The 25,274-nt window shown below is 34.2% G+C and overlaps 1 protein-coding gene across 11 annotated transcripts in view; it reads right to left on the bottom strand.

Annotated features, from left to right (window-relative positions):
- LOC133520663 (poly(rC)-binding protein 3) overlaps positions 1 to 25,274 on the bottom strand; it is a 243,776-nt gene that overhangs the window by 65,731 nt on the left and 152,771 nt on the right. For all 11 annotated transcript variants that reach the window (XM_061855247.1, XM_061855243.1, XM_061855242.1 and 8 more), the window contains one exon: positions 23,737 to 23,776. The gene's annotated coding sequence lies outside the window, so the exon portion shown is untranslated. The remainder of the gene's footprint in view (positions 1 to 23,736; positions 23,777 to 25,274) is intronic.

Genomic DNA, 25,274 nt, shown 5'->3' with positions numbered 1-25,274 from the left:
ATAATTAAAATTATAATCACATTCATATTTCTGTAAACTACCATTGCCCCAAAAACGTCATAAAAATATAAGCAAAGAAGCACTTTTTACTTTCCAGATTGCTTTTATCGTATGAAAAATGTAGAAGCGTAGTCTTGAGTTTGAGAACACGTAAATAACATATTAATTCTAATTAAACGGATTTTTTTTTATTCTAAATCATTCGGCGTTACCCTCGTAAATGTTGGTGACCCGTTACTTCGTAATCGATTACTACTATTACATTGAGTTGTTACTCGTGGAAGGCGACTTGCAAGAATGATTGTGTAGTTAAAGCCAGCCGAAAGGAGAATTCAGTAGGTAGGGAAATCGTTATTTATATAAATGGGGAGATTTTATCATTAAGGGGTTATTTACGGTTTGTACACATTCAAAAACCTATCAATAATAAATCGTACATATTCTATGTGCTTATGAGGTATGTAAAAAAATGCGCATGAAAGTCGATTTGAGTTCTTGATTTGTGTATAGAATACATTTATCAAATGCAAATCAACACAACTTATGGCTGGACGATTATTTTTCATTACATATGTTTAGTTACTGCAGCAAATACTCAACCCCTTTCCATAAAGCCTTAAAGGTATTTTATTAAATACCTTAAACTGTAGGATATGAAAGCTCATTACGTACAATCTTACGAACATTACATAGTAATGAAAATGCGACATTTTTTTCATAAAGTGTTAGTAACACCCGTAAAATTTACGATAAATTATATGATCAAATTATTTTATTAGAGGTTAATTAGAACCACGCAGAAAGTTTTGGGATTAAATGTAATTATATTTTAACCCAGTTACTCTAACTCAGTTAAACAAACCGAATGGAGCCTGAAATTTCTCATAGACGAGTTTAATTTCTTCCGACGCGAAAGAAATGAACAGACACCTCTGCCAAAATGAAAAGAGCCCTGATTTACAACCTGCGTAAACCCCGAGGCCAGATCTTATTAACATTACTTTTTATAACACGGGGGGCGCTAAATTGTAACAATGTAGACTGAAATTTAATTAAAACGTCTAGTCAGTAGGTACTAGGTGTTAACTAGCGTTATCAAAGTGTATGAATGTTTTTGTAGATAACATGCGCTCGGGATTTAGCGGTTTTGTTATAACGGACGGACGAAATATCATTACGTAGATTATTTAGTGCATATTTTTATCAAGTTCACCAACGCTTGCAGTCTATTAAATTTTGAGTGAAGTAATATTCTGAAAGCGGACGAAATGTTTAATTTAAATTTTCAGTATTTCGGATATATGCCTAATATTACTGTTGAGCTAGTTGATGCGTTTGTTAATAATAAGATGTTTCGCTGTTATTGTAGGTATCATACGTAGAAATCAAAATAAGTTAGTAAGTAAATAAGAATTTTACACAAATTGACTAAGTCCCACGGGAAGCTCAAATTAGACTTGTGTTGTGGGTACCCAGACAATTATATATATAAATAAATAAATAATAAATATTGTAGGACATTATAACACAAATCGACTAAGTCCCACAGTAAGCTCAATAAGGCTTGTGTTGAGGGTACATAGACAACGATATATATAATATATAAATATTTATAAATACTTAAATACATAGAAAACACCCATGACGCAGCAACAAATATCCATGCTCATCACACGAATAAACGCCCTTACCAGGATTTGAACCTGGGACCTTATAGGTAGGGTCACTATCACTACCCACTAGGCCAGACAGGTCGTCAAACATACTTACATAAATACATAGTAAGCATATGAATCTTGATTAATATTGGTAAAGTGAACTACCTAATTACTACCCCGATACAGAATTATGTTCTCTTCTAGTTAGAGTATTTTCTGAGGTTCTCCCATTTGTACCAAAAAATACTAGGGAAAGCAACACGAATCTGCCAATATCCTGATAATTTAGATTCGAGCTATTTCGAGCCCATGCATGCAGAAGTACTGAAGAAAAGGACAATTTTATTCAGACAACGTTTTATAAAAAAATCCATTTTTAAACAATAAAAATCTCATGCCATTTTATTATACGATAAACTAGATTAAACATTACTATTATGGGTCCAGTCACATAGTCGTTTACTCTACATGTAATGTGTAAAAAATATTAAAATAAATAAAATATTTGTTTATCATTAGACGAACTCTATTGCAACGGGGCTAGTATTAGCCCCTATACGGCCCTATCTGTACGGTCATTGACCCCTATTTATTTCTCACCAGACTCCTGCCTTTCCTTCCACATGCTTGAAGGGGTCAATCATTATGGAGTGGGCGTTATTAACTAGTAGTATAAAATAATGATGCAGGTTATCATAGAAGATACCAATATTTTATTCTTATTCTCTTATAAAAATTCTAAGCATATTATAAAAATAACTTAAAGGTCTGATCCTTTAATGTGACTTTTAGTTGTTATCTTGGAATAGTATTGGATAGTCGGCCTCTCAGGCTTCCTAATGCGGCAGTTGCCCGGGGCGCACTTGCCGTGCTCTGGTATATTGCACAAACTAGCATTTGGTTAATACAAATACATCTACCTATGTTGGTGGATGGAATTAAGGGCAAATCATTCAATGTGGTTACTCAGTCAGTACCTAAGTAAAATTTAGCAATTTATTTATTACGATGTAGTATCAATTTCTCCCATAATATTTTTGTCTGTTTTCACATTCCACTCTTTTGGTATATTGCTGATAATATTTTGTTATATTTGTACAGCCATGCCATAGGCAATACCGATTTAGATTATTTATAGATTAAACGCCAGTTCGTAGAATAATGATAGTATTTTATGTATACATAAGTACATAAAATACTGTAATTATTCGTGGAATTGAGTGATTTATTGATTCGTTCAATAAGTATAAATAACCCATAATAATATATTCGTTACATATTACCTATGCCTGTCACACATAATTATCAGTCACATGAATTTATTTTAAAGCTAAAGGCATTCATAATTACTTTTTTTTTCTTAGTTAAGTTTAATGCACCGACGAAATTTTTTACAATTATTATCACTCTGATTCTCTCATTCTTTGTTGAAAATATGCAAAATCCTTTCATAAGCAACATCGCGCTAAAAAGTAATATTCACTTGAAACTGAAATCCCCTGTCCAATGCTACAAAGTGCAGCGCTGAGCATCGAGGAAGGTTCAAATAGTTTTTATTCGAGCTTAACTGAGTATCTGTTTTGTAGCTGATAAATGCTGACACGCAACACCATTCTTTTAGTTGTCATTTTGGAGGAGTTTATTAAAGTATTTCATTGTTGCATGCTTTGGGTAAAGTTCTGCTTCGCTCGAATATTGTGTTGAATTATTTTGTATGGCGAATTATATATACACATATAGCTCAGTTTCAGTGAAATATCCAATTTAACACCAACGTACTGTTGTCAAACTGTACCTATTAAGGCCTATACACTTACAAAATATTTTATTTTTGTACCAATTTTGCAAACTACCCATTTGATCACGGGGCGCAATGGTAAAACTGCTTCTCCTTTACTCGTACTAATTATTGAAAACTTGAAAATCTAAATTAATGTATTTTAATATTCTTTAAATAGCACAATGATGATGATTTTGGTAGTAACCTAAACTACAATTTAATCTGTTTCCCGGATATCCCCTGAACCCATGGCAAATTAGTCAATTGATCCATATTGAATGTCAGACGTATATTATATATCTATATTCAAATCGGAAACTGGCAACAAACTATCATATGAAGATATTGACAGGCAATAGTGTCAGAAACTCAACGAGGGTTCGAAAAGGGTCCGGATGCAGGACAGATGTCGGTAGAATAAAAGAGATTGCGAATAGGGAAGTTTGTTGTAAATATACTTCGATTGGTCGATTGTGTTCAATTGTCGAATTGCCATATTCAACCTGTAGGTCGGTACTATGGGATGACTTAGAGAGCTACCTATATTTTTTATTATTACTTTTCATATACGAGATTTTGGTATAGTTTCAACTTCTATACCTATGTTTGTTATTAAACATATATTTAATACTTTAAATATAATACGTTCCTTAGTTTTCTATACTGTATCAAATGTTTTCCCAGTTGCAAACACAGATGAAAGTCACTTTTATTTTGTTTGAGTGTTTCATTGGATTCGATGAACAAAAATAGAGTATTAGGGAAGCACAGCATTGATGTATGGCGGGCAGGGACGAGACAAGGGTATGTGAACGACCAGATGTTTGCCGAATAAAAAATACCTACAAATCTGTAGCTTTACCTTTCGCTATTGTACTGCGTGCTTTCATCATAATAATACAGTTACAAATGCCCAAGAGAGGAAAATAAAAATAATTGAAATCCTTTATACTAGTTTTCAATGTTTGTTAAATACAGAAAGCTATTCCTATGAAAATATAATTTTGTTTGCGTATTGCTGTATTTTCTGCTTTCAGTTGTAAGAATAGAATTGAAGTATTTTTATTCGTAAATACACAAAAAGTCAATTAAGAATTAACATAAGAAAAACATAGAAAAAATAACGTGCCACGAAATGGCACTGGCGAAAGGCATTTAATTATTTTGTGACTAGATTTTCATTTCAAAGCAAATAGTTAACTTCATTATAATTTAACCATTTTATGTTAATAAACGATACAAAGCGGATTAAATATCTGACGATATAGAAGTATTTCAGGATTAGATTTCTACGTTTCGTGAAGGGGCTCTCTGTATGATTTCCGAATAAAAAAAAATGATAAACCCTTTTATCCGTGAGCTCGACCTAGGCGCGGACATGTGAATCAAATTTTATTTGAACACAAATTTTCTCTGCGCTTGGTTTTGCTGATATATCTCTACGTACCTATACCTACAGGTAACTTTTTTTTTACAGAACTAGCAGTGTATTTTTAACAGCGCGATTTGTTTGAGTTCCATGAAAGTTTTATTCCGTTGCTTTGAGCTTCGCAGTTTGTTGTGTATATTTTAAGCGAAGTCAATGTTTATGAAAAAAAGTTCCTGATTTTTTCTCAGGTTAGTCAATTATTAAAATGTAGTACGATGCTGCAATATCGCAGAGTCACTGAATAAAATTGCAATTCGCGGTGCCGTTTAATCCAGTCTATAGACGATAAATGCTAATTCCAGCCCAACTTTGAGAACAAAAGTAAAAATGCACCGCTCGGGCCAAGGCGAAAGCCTTTTCCTGCAAATATTTAAGAAAAACTTCGACTCATAGTTTCCATTTTAAGCTGCTTTAAGTTTTAATATTCTGGCTTGTGTATTGGGAATTTTAGTCAGCTGACTTGGTAGGATTTTATTCAAGGAGAATAAAATTAAGTGGGTGCCTTACTTACTTAGCAACTTAATTCTCGCAGTAATTATCTCTAGTTCCGTGCATTTCAACCTGTGCATATTTATATACACGTATTACTCTACCTACTATAGGTAGAAATAGTGCGACTTCCATATGCCAGTTTTGTTGTTTTGTTGAAACAAATTGTATTATGGGTAGGTCAATGAAAGTAAAATAATATTATGGTATAGTTCTCTTACAAAGAAAAAAGTCCAAGTTCAAGTTCAAGTCCGAAATTATATATAATACACATATATTTCGATTTCGAAATAATATATTATATATTTCTTGTTGGTGAACTATTAATAAAGGAATTGAAAGAAAAAGGCATATAAAAATATAAAAGTGATTTTTAAAATAGTTATCGTATGTAATAGGTAATTTTCATTATTTCTAAAGTTAAATACCTATCTGGTACGTATCATGCTAAAGTATGACACTCACAAAATGCTAAATTTGCATATTAAATCAATTATGCACGTCGCATTAATGATGCAAATTGGCAAATAAGCTTCGGTATGGTATCGTTGGCGATCCTGCCCGCGGGGCCGTTGAATAAATACGACTACAGCGACCGCCTAACCGGTTTCAATGGCTACCGCAAATCTACAGGATGTTAACTGTATCATGAATATATAATTATTAAAACCGTTTTATGTAATAAGGCGCATTCATACTGTGATTTTTTATGCGCCGCGCTGTGTATAAGTTCATATTGAGCGAGCGCGTGGCGAGGGCAATGCACTGATATAAAACATCATTATTGAAACTTTTAAGTGGCTTATTTTTGTAATAAATCAAAAAGAACTGTCCCTATGATAAGCCAAGAACATATAATAATTATGTTAACGTTCATTACTTGAGACTTACCAATTAAACTTTCGATACTTAAATATTTTTGGCGGTTACTGAGATTTTTAATTTACATAAAAATCATAAACATTGTAGCCATCTGGAAAAAAGAATATTTTATGAAAAAATAATCAATTTTCCAGAAACTTTCAATGTTACAACAAAAATTTCGATGTTATAAATTATTAACAGTAATAAATAAATAAATAAAATAAATAAATCTTTATTGCTTTAAACCTTACATTACAATTCATATTGTAAAATTTTGTAGGTAAGACAGGTGTATTAGGTTTGTAACACAGTAGTGAATATCTGTGATTTTTTTCTAAAGAAAGCATTCGTCCGAGTCGTTAAGTATACTGAATTTTAGTTTGTGTGGTATTGTATATGAATTGTTAATTACTTCAGGACTGATAAGAAATATAAATTGTTATTATTATTTTTACATTAGGAAGTAATGCAAATTGACACGTAAGTCTTCGTTTGTCGCGACCCTGTTTAATCAGACTGTCTTTGACGCTTAATAAATAGCACAGTGTGCCCTGTATGGACCGATCGCTTACAATAGTTACTGTAACTCCTGTAGATTCGAATATAGTAAAGGTGGTTTCAAAAACATGTACATACATATTTGATGCGTTGATTTATCTGCATTTTTCAATCCATTGAGTACATAAAGATAGTTGTGTCACACGAGATAGGTAAACTCTTTTGAAAAACTAAGCTTTTCTTTGAAATTACACTATTTGAAAATGGCTCTATTTTTTGTGTAATAAAGGAATTGCCAGAATCAATATAATAAGTGATGAAATAATTAAAATTGATAAGTAACGCTTCGTCGGTTCGACCCTGTTTTATGAAACTATCTCCCGTGGGGACACTGGGGAGTTGGGGACGCTAAATAAATAGCTGCGCAGTGTATCTTGCACGGATCGGTCGCTTACGATAACTTCTTTAGATTCGGACAAAGCAGGTGGGTTGAAACCCACAGATATAAACATAGTTGAAGCGTTGATATATCTGTAATCTTTTAATAGGTTGAGCACATAAAGTATGTAATTTACTTTTGATAATGCTGAGCGCTTCATGGGATAAATCTAAAAATATACATAGGTTAGGTACGGTTGAAACATTTTAAAATAAGTGGCATTCTTTTCTGTGTATAATTATTTAAATTACCGGTATCAATAAATAATTTAAATCGATAAGATTCGTCGGCGTAACCCGGCTTTATGGGGTTAAATAAATACCTCATAGGGACCGGTCACTTACGATAACTCAGAAAATTTACATTCGGAAATAAGTATGCTTAATCCAAAGTAAGGATATAAATAAAATACATTCTTAATAACTGACCGTATTTATGACCACAATATATTTTGGAATGAATTATAATTATGTGTTTATTTTAAGACTTAAATTTGTTGCCGTCAATATTATTCAAATTCGTTTAGCTGTAACCACCTGTAACTAAACGTACCTAATAAACCGTCACATTGAGTAGGAATTCCGCAAAAGTGTTCGTTACATTGGAATATACTAGAATGCAAAACATATTTTAAGGACTTAGATACGATAATTATAAGTACAAATGTATAGCAATATGTAGAATTACGATAGGAGCCTCCGGTTGCTCGACTCCAAGTTCTGAATGTTTGCAGAAACGTTATACTAATGAGTACATTTAAATGTTTACTCCAATCTAGTTAACGATGCGACATCCTATAAATTACTTTATTACACCCAACCCAATACATACGTTCCAACTTATTTATTTCCAAATGTTCAAATCACTGGTTAAATTTTATTTTACCACCGTAAAGGAAATATCTGCGTCACCTAAAATTAAATGCAAAATAAACAAATTAATTTACCGCTGAATATTAACAATGCAAATTGGCGAATAAGCTATCATTGGATCCAAAACCAGGAATCGTATCTGTACAATAAATAAAGGCTGAGGGCTCTGCTTAAAATACGTTTTCATTCGCTACCGAGTAATGGAAAGGTATTTACGAGACCACTAATAAGCACTGGGTTTAAAAGCAAAGTAATCTCACTCACGTATATACGTTCTTCTTGTACGATTAAATATTAATAGAAGCAGTGGTGGCAATGAGTAACGAGTCAGAATACAAACTTTGGTCTGGCTGGTGGAACAATTCTTGTGGTCCATACGGGCGCGTGCTCGAATATTGCTGCTATTAATCAGATTCCGTGGGGCAAGGCCCAAGAAGAATGGCACCGCGAACAATAATACCCCTATAACTTTGTGCCCGCAGTAATTAGTATATTTTATTAGCAAAAGGTTAGTATTAAAAATTTTATGCCCAGCTTAAAGTATCAACCGATTCGGGGAAAGTATAACAGTAGGTATCTATCTATAATCTACCTGGAAAGACTAATAAATTATTTTGCTAAATAATAAGCCCTTTATTTATTTAATCCTTCAGAAAAAAATAAAGGATTGATACATAGGACTCAGGTTCAGGTCGATTCAGGACAATATAAGCACACAAACAATTTGCATCGAATCTCAACCTTCTAAAAGTTAACAATTTCAATTATGCTTAAACAAGCAGTTAACGTTCATTTGATTAATAATCAACAGACTTTGCTTCGCTTCGGAATACCTATATTAAACGCATGTTTCAATTTAGTTTGAAGCACAATGTCATTTCCCGGGCACCACATATTGTCACAGGTTACTTCATTACAAAAGTTAAACAATCTTCTCTAACTCGTAGTCACTTGAACTTTTCGATTGAACTATCAGAAACAGCCACATATTGGCTTTGAGGAACCAATTAAACTTTTCATCAGAATTCAGAAACTAATTTTCAGGAGTTTGACAGAGTCAGCGGTTTGGCCAGCAGGTAACTTCGCGCTCGGAGCGAGCTGGACTGCACGAGTTATCGACGAGCTTTCATTTCGGGCCCAATAGGTTCCCCTATAACAATTAACTAACTCGCAAAATTACCGAATAATTGTTTTCAGAATAATATTTTAACTAGCTCTGGTATCTAAAATTCAAGCCGTTATAGTTTGAAACTAAGTTCGGTACAGTACGTTAGCTTAAGTTATCTTACGTCATCATAATCCTAATTGACTTAAATCATCACTCTAGTCTCAGTTTACTCGACAAATCTCTTCATGCATCAGCTTCAGTGTTTGAGATTGAACTAAGTGTGCGGTGTTGATCTTAGTTCGTTATGAACTACTATATTTTAACGATTATCTTGTACCTAAAGTTCAGATTTTAGAGCTGCATAAACTAAGTATGCGAGTTAAGAGAAGCTACGTAAGCGTAAACATAGGTAAAAGTTATTACTTACAAAGTTTGCCGTGTAAGCATTAAGTTTGTTGCAAATTAAGCAGTTCAATCGCAGGTCAAGCATGTTTTTCTAATTTAGTTTTGTTTCTATTAAACTTGCATCGCATTCTATTAAACTTGCGGTGATGCTAACAAATAATTATGAACTTGCTGGCTTTGTGGGATGAGAAAGTTTGTGTCTTCAAACACTGAAAGTATTTGACAAGCTTGATAGTTTTATATTTAAGATAGATATTACTTTTGAAATGAAAACAGTAACTCGTGTCATAGCCATGTTAGACATTTTCGTAAAAAGCACCAGTAACACACTGTCTAACTTTAATACTTGCATTGAACTAGAACACTTTATTATCTATAATGCAGTGAAATACTTTCGGATATTTGTGAAATTACGGCGTCGTGGGTTGTCAATAAATGAATCGGGTCCCAAGAGACACTTCCATCAGTAGTTTCCTTTTGTTTTGTGACGAGGATTTTCCCGCCGATACGGGCTGTGAACTAGTTATCACCTATTGAAAACGTCAACGTGATACGATATCGCGGTGGGGAGGAAACCTTTACAAATCGCATAGAAAGACTTGTAATGCGATAGTGGGCAGAACAGATGTAGGGTAGCCATTGTTAAGCATAACGGTCGACGCTCACGGAAGCACTTGTCACTGTCACGTGCGAAGAGGACCGCGTTCAGATAAATGTTGTTGTATCACCGACGCGGGTATTACACCCTGACAATATGATGGCTTGCAGACACGAACGAATGTAATGTACCACTATGAGTTTACATTGTGTCGTAATACAATAGAACAACGAAATTAAACCCGTTAATGTTGTCATCAGCTTGTGCATGTAGATAGATATGATGGTTTTACTTATACTTTAATACAAAAAATATATACTTAATAAACAGGATTTTGTTTTGTACTAAAACTTAATTGGTTAAGTATGAATAAATGATCTCTAACCCCTAATAAAGACTGCTTTTATCTTTAAAATAACTTATTTTAAATTACTTTAGTCTAAATTGATCAATCTGAACTTGAGATACAAAATTTACTATTGAATCCATATCGTTCTGTACAGTCCATTGATACTTAAACGCTTCACTGAAAGGCTTAAACAACAAATTAGTAATGCAAATTCTTTAAGCCCGGCTCATATTATTAACCGTATCCTTTCAAGGACCTGATAAATAAACATGAAGGTGGGGCGATCGGCCCCATGAGGGTCCAACTCGATCTGATACCTACTAAATGCTAATTTAATTTTGAATTCCGGCTAAGCGGTCCATGCAACAACTTTCTCTTTTATGTCCAAAGTGCTTGACGATTCAGATTTATTGTTTATTACCCACTTTTTCCCGGATAAAAGCGCTTGTAATTTTTAAGTAAAAAAGTAACGAAGCAATTTTGACTTAGTCGCTATTAAGAAGCTCTTATCTTTTTCATTTTGGTCGATAAAAATAAATTAAACGCACATTCCGAGGTTTTTATTTGCTATTAATATCCTTAAGAGCTTGCATATTTCTTAGTACAGATTATGTAACAAAACCCTAAGGAAACAAAATTAAAAACTTGGAAACTAAATAAAAATGTTTACAATAAAAACTTTTTTAATTTCGCCCCCGCAAAAACGTTGGTTTATGGAATTAATCCTGATATTAATGCAAGGTAGTCGATAAACATGATTAACCCTTAAAAATAAAGAGTGAGCCGTCTCGGTTACGTTCATGAGTTTCAGCAAAATCGCTTTCGTTAAATCTGTATCTCATGACAAACTGCAATTTTACGTTGTTTCAAAATTGTGGATTAAATTTATTAAGATGTATATTTTTTCGATTAGTAATGATCTAGCAATGCCGGTAATATTGGAACAACATCTAATGGACGCTCTAAACTTATACTTTACACTAAAAGTTATACAGGTATTGAATGAAAGTTATTGCTAACCGGAAGGAAGCCTTAACTCGATAACAACCGGCGATTCTAGATTTCTCAAAGTGGCTTGTATAGATCTGAGATAGGAAATTAATTTGCTTTCAGTTTGTTGCCAAAGAACAGGCTTATTTCATACAGTATTTATGTTACTAATTGCCTGTAAACTGAGAGGGTAATTTCGGAGTAACGAGTGCAAAACAAAGAACAACACTCATTTTAGAATCAACATTAAGTAACAAAGTGTTAACGATTTTTTGCGAGTAAATAAACAAACCTGCTCGTCCCTAATTTCATATAAACCTTCGCCAAGTCTGCGAATAAAAAAACTGAAACGTCTAAGTTATTTGTTAATAGAACAATAAGTCATGATTTTCGCCCAATAAAGAAATGCTTTGTGTTAAAGGCATCCGGTCGTGCATTCCCCTCGGGGAGCGGGAATATTTATTCTAGTAGCGTAACTGAGGACTCGCAATTATTGGGCAAATGTTTACGGAGCCGAGTGGCCTCTTGCTCGCTGCTCTGTACATGTGCCAAGTGATTCCCCATTACAGCAACTTACTAGTTGCTTTCTCACGGCCTCTCCGCCTCTGCAGTGCAATGAGCCAATAAAGAGGATCTACATAGCGACTAGCACTGCAGTAATGTTTCACTGAAAAGAAACATTTTCAACGTCGATGTATTTGCTTTTTAGCTTGCATAACGAGGTATTTTATACTTCATATTTTCATTGAGTATTTGAAGTATCTAGTTAGAGAGAAATACAGACGTTGGAAAAGGAAGTAGGCGGTAGGATCATTTTCGACAGTGTTTGGAAACGGTAAAATAATATAAACGTTAAAGAACTGAAATGTGCCTGATTTAGCATTTTTGTTCTTCATCTAGCTTTTACGTGAAAAGAAAATATTTTGAAATAGGAATAGCTCTGAAGCTAACAAATGTCTATAGCATCGTGTGTCACTAACGAGATCAGCCATCAAAAGAAAAAATCAAATTTAATAACAAGCAAGAAAATGATCAAAAAGTCAATCAGACATCTACTGAAAAATACGGGAGTCTTTTATAAAGTTTAGTACGTACCTAAATCTCACAAAAACCTCTTGTAAGCATATAAATCCAGTCGTGAAAGATAATCGGGTTGGCGGAACTGATTCGCTCGCAAATTGAATAAGAGGTACGGAATATACCCCGCGGGGGACGCGCGCTCTCCCTTCATAACATACTGCACTTTAGGCACTAATAAAATCTAAAAGTTGGAAGCTAGCGCTAGATTACTTGCAATGAGGATATTGTATTTTTTTTCTCTGAAGACGTTAATTTTATTAAGGTGCAGTGGGCAATAGTCGATATTTCATATTTTTTATTGTCCTTTCCGGCGTACCTACGCTTACTTTATCTAATAGTTATTATTCTCAATATTAAAAAGCACCGTCATAATGTTTAAAATAATTATGCAAGCAACTAGGTAAATATTAAAATAATTTGTTTGTTATACTGACCATGCCATTGAAATATATTTCCTGAATTATTTGACAGAAACATAAATTACACAATGCAACATTCTATCATTGTCTTGACATTGCATAAAACTCTAGGTTAAATTCATGTCCCTCGTGAACATCCATTCGTCTTGGAGCTGACAGAATCTCGAGGGAGTATTTCATTACTTTTATCTAATTTGGCGGAAAATCAAATCTTTCAATGAGATTATCCCAAGCGTCCGCGGATGGTGCGCTCCGACGCGTTCGCGCCTCGTGACCTCTCCGGAGGATTCGGGTGGCGTGATTTTTTATGACCTGTGAGTAGCGCATACGCTATACTTCTCCTTCCCTTATCACAGTCCATACAAATCCCCATCGAGGATACAAATAAAATTAGGTGATGTAACTACTTATCGACCAAATAATGTTATTCCAAGCTGAAATACTTACTGGGCATTAAATTGATTAACGTATCATTACAGCTCGCCTAAACGGATAAGTAAGGAGCCGTGGAGTCGAAACGGCTCGCCAACGGAAATTTCATTACTTCATTCAGATTTTTGCGGCGCCTTTGACTTTTCTCGCGAACAAAAAGGCAACGGAACTGCCAGTGGGCGCTTTGATGGAATTAATTGAAGTTTTCGCGTGAAAATACCTAACTAATTAGCGGTAGTTTGGCGGCGGCGGTTTCACTCGCAGGTACGGGGACGGAAGTCCGCGAGGATTTGCCGCATTTTCCGGCGACCGACGCCCCACACCTAATTCCGTCGCGCATATAATATTGCAAACTTGCTGTTTAAAATATTCAAGTATCGTAGTCGTCGGTTAGCTAAGTTACTTGTGTTGGGTAACATTTCGTTTCTTTCGTTTCATCTGCGTGCTAGAGAGCTCCACTCTAGCCACTGTGACCTTGCACTTTTTTCACAGACGACATCGTGGTTGAGACAATACGGGAAAATTCTCCATGGAATATTGCCACATCAGTCAGCTACTTGCAGCTTGAAATAGCGTAAAAATAGAAATGTTTATTTAACTAAACATGTATCTATTTAATGTAGTTTTCATCACACTTGCTTGTAAACGGTGTTATTGTATGCCAGCCTACTAAGATGGAATGAGCTGTATTATGCCCACGGGCGTATTTCATTTTTTATATTTCATAACCCCTGTAGGCCTATATTTGGGCATAATGTTTTGTTCAAGTAGGTATAAATGAGTTTTACTTTTAAAATACTGACGATTACAAATTATATTTTGTGTATGTTTATATTTAATTTTATTAATTTAATAGCTGTTTAAAATATTTTCACACAATTTTCAATCGTGGCTGAATGCCGGATAGGTCTCTGCCTTCAATGCATAATCTGTCAATAATAACAATATGGCGAACGAATGATTGAAATGTCATCGAATTTAAAAATTATTTCGCTTAATATTTAGTTTTTTCCTTACATGTGCGATGAAAAATATTGTGTATGCCACGGGCGGTACGAGAATTACGAACTCGTGTAAATTAAGCCCTCACTTAAATTCTTGTTTACCGCCCTTAATACATAATGTACTATTATATTGGACTTCCCAGAGATACCTATTGCGAAAGCACAATTTTCTAAAAGGACATTTATTTTCTTTCTTTGAAAAATAACCTTTTAAATAAATATAAAAATTATAGCATTTAGACAGAACAACCTAGACCCACCCACGGTAAGCTCAGTAAAACTTGTGTTGTGGGTAAAGTCCGATCGAGAACGCTTTTTTTGTCTTGACCGAGACCGAGACCGAGAATTTATAAAATAGAAAAAAAAAATACGAATTTTGCACTAAATGTATTTATAATCGAAATTCGACGATTTATCAGAAAGAAATTATCATAATCAATTCGTAGGGCTATTAAATAGTATTTTTAGGGCTCCGTAGCCAAAATAGCAAAAATGTAACCCTAATAGTCTGGAAAAATAATGGTCATTTTACTCAAAAACTATACGATATATTTTATAACCAAATTTGGAACGTAGGTGTGATGTATTATGTAAGTCGCTAGTTAGTTTCGAAAAAAAAATTTTTTTCCAAATATCCATATAAATGTAACTAAAATTAAAAAAAAATAAAGCATTTGGCTCATCATTAGATAGGTCTTTAAAAATACATAAAGGTTGCTAAAAACGTTTTTTTGATTAAGTAAATACTTTTGGACATAATCGGTCCAAAAAAATAGTGTGATCCCCTCTAACTTTTGAACCGGGAGAGCATAACCATTTAAAAATATATAAATAAAAAAGCTTAATAAGCAAATATTTTTTTAGGAAAATTATTTTTAATATGGTCGGTTAAGCCATTTAAGAGTTATAAAAAAACTGGTCTTTTATTAAAACGATGGAAGTGCCACTAACGCTCTTTTGCTTGTACGGCTTTTTTGTATTGTATGAAGGTACGGAACCTTCCATTGTGCGTGGTCCGACACGTACTTGGCCGGTTTTTTCAGAATGGATGTACACAAAAAAAGGTACAATAACAATAATCAAAATAAAGAGTTTTATATTGTAACCCAAAATATCCGCCACAGGTGTCGTTTTGTACTTATCTACTTTTCTTTTCCCGTTAACACAAATATATTTACTATCAAAATATCCAGTGTCATCTTCCACTCACAACAAGTTACAGTTAAGTTACATCCCGATAACAATATACACTCACTTATTCATCAATAACAACATCGACAAAACGGAAAGACCCAAATGAACAAGTCATTACTTGCAACCGCGCCTATCCGATCCCAACACTTAGTATTTGATAAGTAATTGGCTCAAAATGTGGGTACGAAACCAATCAAAATCATAAAAAAAGTCACACCAACCGGGCGATGCAACCAACGGGTGGCTTAGACCCCGGCGCTCGTGCGCGGAAAATTCAAATTCACCAATGATAACTGATTGCCCAGTCTCGGTCTAGGCAAGAATCTCGGCCGATTTTGGCCGAGAGCCGAGACCGAGATCTCAGCTCGATTTTTGGCCGAGAATGCCGAGACCGAGATCTCGGTCGGACCTTAGTTGTGGGTACTGGACAACGATATATGTATACACCGTGTGCCAATTGAACCCGACAGATTGTAAAGGTATATTCTTGATCGCGTTTACAGACTAAAATGTCATACAAACTTTCCTGAAATCGATCTTGTTTTAGGGATAATGTAAATTTTTGTGAAAATTTGTTTCTGTTATAACTTAGTGAAAACGCCTTTTTAGCTGGGACACTGACACTATGTGACTTAGTTTAGACATACCTACCTACTGACAGATATTAGAGTTTTAAAGTAAACTTGCAATTTTTGTCTGTAAAAAAAATAAAAAAAATACTTATTCGTTGTAATGTTTTTTTTTTCACAAAGGTGTAAATAGTACATTGTGCAACGAGGGGGATAAGTGAAATTTGGATACGAGGCCGAGGGTGGTAATTCCCGACAGCCGCAGGCTGGTGGGAATTAAAGACCCGAGATTGCAATATTCTTACCCCCGGAGTTACACACAATGTTTTTCATCACATTTGCGAAGAAAAAACTAAATTTTAAGCGAAATAATTCTTAAATACGGTGACAGATCAAACATTCGTCCGCCATTTTGTAATTTCTTGACAGGTTAGGCATCGAAGGCACAGACCTATTCGGCATTCAGCCACGATTGAAAATTATGTAAAAATATTTTAAAAGGCTGTTAAATTAAACAAATTAAATCTTTTTAATTATAAACAAAAATATAAAATTATAAACGTTAGTATTTTAAAAGTAAAACTAATTTAAGCTACTAGTTTGTATGAATAAGTGACATAATAAAAAAAGTTATAACTCTCTACGGATTTATAACTTTTTTTTCACAATTCATAACTCCCGGGGGAGCAATATAGGCCTGCGTCCTTCAGTATACTTGCATGAAATAAGATCTTTTTCGAGCAACTGTGACCTAGAACTATGAAATTTGGCAACTAATATCGTCTTACACTACAAGTACCTACAGGAATAAAATCTAAAAATCCGAAATTAAAAAAAAAAATAGTTAACTGTGCAGAAGCCTCGGTGGGAGAGTCCGACTCGAACTTGTCCAGTTTTTTTTATTGAGACATATTTAAACTTTTAAGGTTTTGGTTACAGTCTGTTGGTTAGATTCCTTGTGATTTGTTTCATGGCGTTTTCATTTGATTAAAACGTGTAAAAAATATAAATAGTAAAATTTTGCATTAACTGGCATGTATCATATCTTCCAAATGTGGAAGCATCAATTCGCCGCTAAACTTAACTACTTGTAAGTTTTATCGGAAAATAGACCAACGATATTAATGGAATATGGTGGTGATTATAAATCGCGGAGCCAAGGGAAATCTTGCATAAGTTGCTGGAACAATGACTACTAGTTACTATCTGTAGCTCCTATACCTAACTAAATCGAGTTGTTGCAATAAACTATCTTATACAGTTCAAAATAAAGTTCACGTTTCAGAAACAAAAAGTAAGTAAGCAAGCAGTCGCTATGTAACCCGACTAAATACTCCTTTCGCCCGGAAGTTCAACTATCACTTACTTTGTTAATCAGACGGTTGCAGGAATCTTTAATTAAAATAAATGACAGTCCTATGGGCTCTTTGTTGTCTTTGAAATCACATCAAATGAAGGGTTTTATTTCTTAAGTTACCTATTCAGTTTATTAATTAGTCAGTATTAAGAAATCGTGAAAAAGAGAATTGTTAGAAATCAATTATGTACAGTAAGACTGCTCTGTCGTCTATTCTTAATATAAAATCTGCTCATTTGTGAATTTGTATCAGCTACCGTGGATGCATATTTCTGTGCTCGAATTTCGAGCCTCGAAATATGAATTATGGATGTGATCATTATTATTTACTTAAGGCTACCCAGTATGTAGGGACCTATTATCCTATTTACGCTTAAGAATCTCTATCCGGAAAGTCCCAAGCCGATCCAAAAACTCGGTCTTTGGCAATCCAAAGACCACAGAAGAAACACACTAGAACATAGCAGAAAGTTACAAGCCCAATGCTTGTGACTTTCTTCTGTGTTTGACAAAGGATTCCTGAGAATAATTGCAAAATTATAAAGAAGTCGTAAGCTTCTATTTTCTATAAATATATATATTGAAAAAAAAAAACGTGTAAAAATATATGTCGAAATTGTGGCTTTATACAAAAATCGCAAAACCATGCTTACGACTAATTAAGGTTTAAATGAGTATCAAAGGAGATTATTGCAGTAATTCCGACCATGTATTTCAATTAAGGTACACAAATTCCATTAACCGACATCGTTATTTTTATGCCAATTAAACAGCTGGCGGTTGCCTATTGGAAATGTGGAGGTAAATTTTTAACAATTTTTTTTTCGTTTGTATTACTGCCTTTGAAGCATGTGGTTGTGATGTATTGTGTGACAACTAATACGATTACAGGATTTTGATAGGAATATACGTCGAAAGAACGCATGAATAGTCCCCGAAAACAAGTGAAACGACCACTTTTTGACCACTTGTCAATGATTCATTTTTGATATTTATTTAAATCATGTACCTAATGTTCAAGAGCTTTTGATATAATAGGTGTTTAATCAACTTTACATAAAATACGAGTATGTATGTATGCTATAAAGCCGATGGCTATAGGCTTCAAATCCTGTTAAGCATTTATTTGTATGATGAGCACGGATATTTGTTCCTGAGCCATGGGTTATTTCTGACGATCACAATATAGATTCTTATAAATTGACATTGATGTAATTTGTACTGTAATCATATGTTGTGAAATAAATAAATCTAAATCTAAATCTATATATATACCCACAATACAACCCTTATTGAGCTTAATGTGGGACATAGTCAATTTGTGTAATAATGTCCTATTATATTTATTTATGTATTTATAAAACAGATGCCCACAACTTATCCGCTCAGTGGTTAACATACTTTAAATATGTTGTTACGCTGTATGTACATTATTTAGTGTTTGTAACTGGTCATTAAGTTGTTTTACTGACAAAGTTATATAGAGGTAAAGTGGGTTTTAGTGTCGCCATGTGCATCCTTGCGGGTAAGTTTGACCATAGCAAACTTTGTACTCTGCTTTATGTGCGCTCACAAAGTTATAAGGTAATGGTAGTTAGGTGCAAGGAACGTGTGTTCTAATTTTATAAAAGCTGTTGACCTAAATATTTAACTAAAAGATATGACGTACCTAGCAGTTTATTTTTGAAGTGTCCTATCATTTTAAATTCATGTAAGTTAAACATAATAAATAATTGAGTACATGCTTGGCCACAATAACATGAAAGTCTGACTGGTTTTTTCTAAAAATTACCTGCTAGAAAAAAACATCCTACCCTACTTCTACCCTTACTCATAATGTTGTTCCTGCCGGTGAGTAAGGTTGTCAGTGCTCAACGAGGGTGCGGAGTGTTAGGGTCGGCAACGCGCAAATAAAACCTGGAGTTGCAGGCATTCATAGGCTACGGAGACTGCTTAACACCAGGTGGGCCGTAAGCTGGTTTGCCACCTACGTAGTACTAAAAAAACTACACTACTGTATCAATTTAGCTTCAATTTAACTAAGTAATTAGCTGGAACAAACTAATTCAATTTCGTTTTGTAGCATTTAGTAAACAGCGCTAAAGGTCGCGCTGCGGTAGTAATAATTGATATCTGGCACTTTCGACTTATTCATTTTGTGAAATAATGGATATCTCATAAACTATGCATTTTACGCGTATACTTTATATTTTAGTTGGTTGGTTGGGTCATAGACATTTTATAGTATGCAAAAGATGTCATAATATTAAAAAATTTATAATGTTAATAAAAGGAATAAAATTAACATACAGGCACCTTTCTTGTAGACTGTTGATTTCTGCACCCTAATAAGCGGGATATTTTTTTCAGTACTTGAGATTCAAGTAAGAAAAACGTGATATACCAACTCGTTCATTTTTATTGTGTTGTCCATACAAATAACTTTTTTATGAAATGTTTTTGACCCGGTATTAAAACAAGAGGTCCACTAAATCATTACCTCACAAATAACTTCAAATACAGAGGGCTATGATGGTATGGCAACATATATTATCAAAAAATGCTGTTGTGAACTAGTTCCTATGTTAACATAATTTACTTAATTCATCCCCAGAGGCAGGAATTTTTCCTTCAAAATTAAAAAAAGGGCACTGTCATCCCCATGTACAAAAATAGAGACAGGATATTGGGAATTACCGCCCCATTGCGATACTACCTATTATGACTAAATTATTAGAGAAAGCATTGTATCTAACGATAAGTGAATTATTTCAAAAATTCAACGTTATTGCACAGGAACAACATTGTAATCCACTACACTTGCGGTTATTAACTTAGTACGCGAAATTTTTGTTCACTGCGACGACCGCGGCTATACCACCTTCCTATTCTTCGATATTTCCAAGACATTTGACTTTGTTGCACATGACTTACTTTTGGCAAAACAAGAGTGCTACGGCATCAGACGACACGCATTGCAATGGCTAAGATCTTATCTGGAAATAGACAACAAAGTGTAGAAATTAAGGGCGTAAAAATGGTTTACAGGAAACAGAGGTACACCAATCTGACTATAAATTTAACCATTATGAAGTTCCTTAAGAGAGTGTTTTAGGCCCACTACTATGTTTGGCCTAAATCAACGATTTACCTAATGTGAGTGTATTTTGTTCGCCGACGACGTCTCGATTATTCTCATAAATAATAAGATGGAATCTATGTTAGATCATGAAATTAATGTAAGCAACACCATAGCTGCCGTAAATATTAATATGCAAGTAAATTCGTCTAAGACTAATTTTATGAATACTAATCGTTTAAACTGGATACTGAATAATGGTGGACATGCCTTGGAAAATGCTAATGTAATAAAATTCTTAGGCCTGATTGTTGATACGGATTTAAAATGGAATGGACATATCGAACATGTATGTAACAAATTAATAGATTTGTTTTGGTATGGACTGATTGTGTGGGGACACGGAGTTGATGTTCAAAGGGCTTTCATCTGCCAAAAAAAAATTATTCGTGCCTTATGTGGAGTGAGCCCAATGACTTCTTGTAAATCTCTTTTCTCGGAATTCTATATTCTCCCTCTACCCTGTCTCTATGTGCTTGAAGTCTCTAAATTTGTAAAACTGAATATAAACTTGTTTAAGACAGCAAAGGAGGTGTTTCCTAAAAACACTAGGAATACAAACAGGCTTGTTGTACCTAAACAGCAAAGAACTGTTGCTTCAAAAAAAAAACTGTTACTCGATGGGTGTCACCATAATACAATAAGCTACCACAGCATATAAAAGATCTGCCTTCTACTAAATTTAAAAACGCTTTTTAAATGACTACTGGCATAAAAAAGCTCTATTAATATATTTATGACGTATAAAATTCATATAAGTCAAATTTATATTACAAATATTTTATTACCATGACATTACATACTTAATTATTTCATTATCAATTGCCGGCACTGTATGTGTATATTGTAAAGTTAGCTTATTAGCATTCTATTTTAGTTTAAGTTAAAGAACTGTGCCCCATTTAAAGGTGGTTTTGGGCCATGCGCGTGCAGAACTAAATTGTATACTAATAAGAAGTACTTAATTAGTACAATATCAATCTAGTGTCTTTTTATCCTTGCGTTGAATGCGTGAGGTTTTAGAGGAGGTCCAACTGTATGACTCTAAGACACCAAAAATTTTGTTTTATTAAAAAAAATCCTTTTCAGTACCTATTATTAAAGTATCTCAAGTCTTCTTGCATCCAGGGCACCTCCTCGTGGTGACGGTGGTAACGGTCAGAAGTATGATTTTGACAGGCTAAGCCCCTGGATGCGAATTACGCCGTCATGACAAGAAGATTAAAAGATTCGATGCGTTGTGATGCCTCTGGAGTCCGCCCTGGAGGGGAAGAGATGCAAGCGGCGGATGCATCAGAAGGAAATGATCAGCTTCTGGTGCGGGGACACCCCGAAAGGACTACTGGCCTTAGCGAAAAACTTATTTGTATTTCTTGTGGAGTAAATCTTATAAGAAATAGAAAACTTTTGCGAACATATACTCTTTCTGGTTCTGAAATAAATGAAGAAGCCTATGAATATTTTCAACAACTTCCATCCAGTAGTAGTCGTTCCTTAAGTCCAAATGATTGCGTTTGTCAGAAATGTTGGCAAAGATTTATTCGAAATAGACAATCGAAAAATAACGATAATATTGAAATACAATCTATCGAAGAAAGTTCTGAAGAAACAAAAAATCTTATCAGACTTGACATGTCAAGAGCATCCAGTACACAATCTCAATGCATTTTCGGCTGTCATTCAGGACGGTTCCGGGTATCACAGCAGACAAGAGCCTGTATTGAAAGACTTTCGATTTTATATTCCTCAAGATGCAATTTTTATTTTTCAACATCCTGTAAACTGAGGCGCATTCGCTGAACGGCACTAAAGATATTTTTCTGGACATATACTCCTCTGAAGTAAAACACTGATATAGAAATTATCGCTGCACGCCATATGGCCCAAATCGGGACATGGTTCTTTATTTTGCATTAACTTTAAATGTAGTTTAGTAATTAATTAAGTTAATTTAAAGTAGTCTTATGTAGTACAAATTTTATGTATTATAAGGACCCATTTACATGCTGTTAAAAACAGCTAAAAAGGCTAGGGCATGTAACTTTTATAACACCTTTTATGTAAACCCTTTTTATGTGAAAATAAATGACTATGAATTATGAATTACAGTTGGTCGGGCTATTCGGGCTCTCCCTTTGTTGTTGTTGTCCTAAAGCACCCCAGAGGTGCAAAGGGCCTTCACAAGCTCGCGCCACGTCTTTCTATCTTCAGCTCGTCTTCTGGCCTCGCTCCAGCTCAACCCGACCGCTCTCGTAACTCTCTTAGGACGGACCGGACGGGTCTCTCCCTTTAGTAAGTATTAATTCCGAGTCATGGATTTATATTCACTAAAATATAAATATGTACGTATGTATTCAAAAACATAAATCCTTTTAAACGTTTTGAATAATATTTAAGACCTATTAGTCAAATATGTTCAGCAGTGGACGCATATATTATGTCCTGAGAAGAGAAGAGAGAGAGAGAGAGATTAGTTAAACACGTTTAATACCTACTGATAACTTAATATTTAAGGGTTTTTAACGGTTTCACCTGAATGTTGCCAAGAAAATAAGTCCTTTAAGAGTACAGCTGGGAAATAAATAACAATCTTATTTGTTCGAACAAGTTGCACGTAACCTTTGTTCGGATACAATAACTTACAAATTCAAAGCAACGTTTGATTTCAGTCCGATCTCTCGTATTGCAACAAACAAACTATGCCTGGCTGCGCCTGGATTTAAAATAATTGATGTTCTCTGAAGTGAGCCTGAATGAACTGGATAGCAAACGATTTTAAGCATTTCGATTTTTTAAAACCGTGCATGGATTGTACAATGTACAGGCGAGAGAGCCGGGCGCAATTTCAATCGCGTGACGTCGTGGCCATTAAGCCAATTATGTGATAATTGGTGGTGTCACCGGCAAACTTTTCAGTTTTGCATTTTGGCCAACATTTATACCAGTTCTATCATTGACGATGAGTTGCAGCTCTAAGAAAACGAACTATATACCTAAGTAAGCTTAAAATATTATCATATTTGTAAGATTATACACTAATAAAACATTAAATAAAAAAATTACCTGCGTTATGCCACAGATTTAACGCTGCATTCAATATTATCTGAAACAAAAGAAAAATATATAAAATAGGTACGAAAAATGTTAGGTTAAGGACTATTTAAAATCCCTTTACGTAATTTAGATTCTAACCGATTTAAATGTAAGTATTTAAGTTATAGCATGATCAAATAAAAGTTATGGTAGTATTTACTGGATCATACCGATTAAAAATATCCAAACAAGCAAACACACACTCCTGTGTGGATATTTTGACTGTCAAAGTTTGAATACCTACATATCCACGAAACTGTATGCTGGAATACTTCTATATTACTTATATGGATTGTGGAGGGTTAGGGGACTTGGTTAGTTTATAAAATTCTACGCAAACGTTGTCCTGTACATAGGCGACTCGTCCATGAACGCTTTATTATAGCATTTTATAAAACTATAAAATTAAACACAATGTAAAAATGAAAAACTCCGCTGGATATTCAACCCTAGCTACACGATATTAAAATATCTAAAATCCTAGTAATCTATGGAATTTTTATTAAACGTTCATCAACGAGGAAAAAGTAACAAATCCACGCCTTCAATGGCACGAGATTAATGTAATGTCTATTGGTTTGCCGATTGCTCCCGCCTAATGCCCCGATGCCTTTACTATGGTTCCACTAAGCAAACAACTAGTCGGAGGAGTGTTTGTGCTAAACCCAATAAAGCTCCGCTATTTCGCTCCTAAATTAGGTTGCTTTTGGAAACATTTCACATGATTACATCGACAGGGGAATTTTCTTGTTACTTACTTGCTTAGATGAGAAAAAAATTGCTGATTTCTGATTTACTTATTGTTATTATATACTATATGTACGTTTAAAGTGTGTCTTCTGTTTCCAAAGTCTACTTTGGTTGTGACTAATAAATGCCAAAACTTACTCCAATTTAATCTATTAGGTATATCAAAATTATGAGTATTTGTTCGACAATTAGAAGCTAAATTCGAGTATAAACTTTATTACACTCAAATAAAAATTAAGACATAATTGTTCTCAACGTTAACATTCATTAGCCCTATGTAAACGATCGTAAGGATTTAAAAGAAAAGGGTTGTATTATAGAGATAAGACAAGACAAGGGAGTTTATTTAGTCCCAACTCCGGAGAAGAATAGCGGCTACGCAATCAAAGAAAGCCTGTACTGTAGGTTTATTCTTATAATTAGCGGTAGTTTCTACTTTTAAAAGTTGTTTCATTTTTTGCTTATAAAGTTATCTTTTTATGTTCTAGAGTAATTAGCTTTTTCAGCATTCTCTAAAGGTAGTAAGTTACTTGAGTCGTTGCCGCAAGACAAATGGAGTGGAGGGCAAAGAGTTGCCGCGTTTAGCGCGTCGTTTGTTAGTATTAGCGAACTTTCTTAGCGGGATCATTTAAACGAATGGAACAATAAACCGCGGACAGTCCGGTGGAATTATATTTTAGTTTATATTTGCTCCTTTATGTTTTTCACAGATCACATAATTTAACCCAGCGAAGGGGGTTTAAATCTTTTCTATGAAG

Source organism: Cydia pomonella, chromosome 8 (assembly GCF_033807575.1).
Source record: "Cydia pomonella isolate Wapato2018A chromosome 8, ilCydPomo1, whole genome shotgun sequence".
Classification (NCBI taxonomy): Eukaryota; Metazoa; Arthropoda; class Insecta; order Lepidoptera; family Tortricidae; genus Cydia; species Cydia pomonella.
Note: the sequence above shows the minus strand (reverse complement) of the source record. Positions and strands in the feature narration are given on the sequence as shown.